We start from the raw sequence: 2,680 nt of genomic DNA on the forward strand, positions 1-2,680 counted from the left end.
TTAAAAATAAAATACATAATATGATAATTTAAATACAACATAATAATACAATACATAACATTATAATTTAAATACAAGATAAAATACAATACATAACATAACAATTAATTCGGAATGAAGCAAGATTCATGCCGAAAATATGTTGAACGTGCGTTCGGAGTTTTACAATCACGTTTTGCAATTATTATAGGACCGTCATGTTTTTGAGGAAATGAAGTGCTACATGAATAATAACTACATGTATTATACTGCACAAAATGATAATTGAGAGTGAACATGATATCAATCTTATTGCACCAATTCAAGATTCATAGAGGTTCCAACTCCAACGACGAAAATGGAGGTAGATGAAAATCTCCAGTTTGAACAATTTTTAGCCATATATAAGAAAAAAATAAGGACGATAATGCTCATTTCGAACTCCGTATGCATTAATAGAGCATTTATAAAAGCAACGTAATAATTTAAAAAATTGAGTGTTTATGTAATTGTAGTTCAATCTTATTAGAATTTGTCCATTAATTTGTATATTAGCATATTTTTTTGAAATTTATGTTATTTAAAAGTTTAGAATAAAATATCATTTTATATTTAATAAAAAATTTAAAAAATGAAATATTATATCACATGAAAATTATATAACGTAATTATTGGGAAAAGAAATAAAGATTTATATTATGAAATTAGAAAATTAGAATGAAATAAAAATAATAATATAATATTGAGGAGAAAAAAAATTATTTTTTAGAGAGTAAAATAAAAAATTGAGTTGGGATTGGTTATCTGAAAAAATAGAATACACTATATTTAAAGAGTAGAATAGAGGATACGATTGGAGATACCCTTAATACAAATTTAAATTCTTATCAAATAAATAATTAAAATCACATATGATTCATCTTTGACTCGATATGCTTGAAAATGATATTCAAAACATGATTTTTTTATTAACCTATTTTAAATAAACAACGAATTTACTATAACCCAATAAGTAGGGTTCGTCTGCATTCGTTTTAACAAAGATGGAAATGACTAAAATAGAGAAGAAATAAATGAACTAGTGATTTCTCTCTCCATATATTTTTATATATAAAATTTCTCTATTCATTTTGTTGATTTAGTGGGTTGGTCACTTTTTGACTAAACCTATTTAGTTTTTTATAATTCCCTTTTGTAGTTTTTTGTTTAAGACCTTTGTTTATCACATCATGATAAATAAAATGGCTCCCAAGGCCATAACACTTTGAAAGATTTTGAATAAATTAAAGTAAAATAATTTATACTAACTAATTACTAATAAATAATTATCATGCAGAATGATGTTAAAGATATATGCTTTCGATTAGTACTATCAAAATGGGTTGACCTAACCCAATCCAATTCAACTCTAACGAGCTAGAAAGTTAAATAAGTTGGGGCGGGCGAGCTGACTCTTTTAATTAAAGGGGCAATAAAATAGCAACTCAATTCAGTCTTGAGCGGGCTACGGATTGGGACGGAGTGACCCTTCAACAAAAAAATAAACAATATTACTCTCTTAGAAAGAGTATTGAACGTTGACGTCTATTAACACGACATTAATTCATACAAAAATTTATTTATAAATCACACACTTCGGTGAATACTTACAAAAATACATTTATGAATCACACACTTCGGTGAATACTTACAAAAATACATAATATATAACATAAGATTTAGCGGATAAATATTGATCATTCCACCATTTCTCCCACAAAACTAGCTGATTTAAAAGATTTTCAACAACACAAGATAACCTAAATACTCAACAAATCTAAATTACTAAATGTTACATGACTCATTAATTAATGTTTTACGATTCCGCTTCCCCTTCTTCTTCCGCTTTCTTTTTCACCATTGATCACATTTGAATCAACATGTGATATTGTTTCCTTAAGAAGTTCATCTTCATCTATAATTCACCATATAAGATCATATTGCAAAAAACTTGATATTTTTTATTTTTCAAAATATTTATTGATAAAATCTTGACAAATAGAACACTATTAAAAATATATATAAAAATATTTTTTAAAATTAATAACCCAAGACCTGACCTCTGAGACTTGTGGGCTGGACGTACGAGGCAAACAAGCCAAATAGGGCGGGCTAATTAAAAAGTCTTACTTCTAAATTGACCAAAAAAATTAAGTCCAACCTCACATATTGTAACGACCTGTTTAGTCGTTTTGAGCAGTAGAGTTTATTCTTGTAAAAACTGTCTTGGTCGACGGATCCAACGACGGACCGTCATGGGCACGACGGACCGTCGAGGGGGTCTCGTTCCAAAACACTTAGAATTCTGAAATTTGGGTACTGGGATCGACTCTTTGAACTTCGTGACGGAATGGCAGGACGGACCGTCGCAGGCACGACGGACCGTCACAAATCTTTCCACATAATTAACTCTCTGAACTTTGTGACGGACCTGCAGGACGGACCGTCACAGTCATGACGGACCGTCACAGGCTGCGTAACCCTGACTGGGTCGAATTTCTATTAAAAGTTTTTAAGGGGCGTTTTGGACTATTCATGCTTATAATTATAAAGTTAGTGGATTAATGTTAATAATTCAATTACTTGGGGGTTAAAGGAGATAACCTTGAAATAAATAGTGGGTTATTTTTATCATCTTTTATACTTAATTATATGACAATTA

The sequence above is a fragment of the Solanum pennellii genome, chromosome 11, assembly GCF_001406875.1.
Source record: "Solanum pennellii chromosome 11, SPENNV200".
NCBI classification, from domain to species: domain Eukaryota; kingdom Viridiplantae; phylum Streptophyta; class Magnoliopsida; order Solanales; family Solanaceae; genus Solanum; species Solanum pennellii.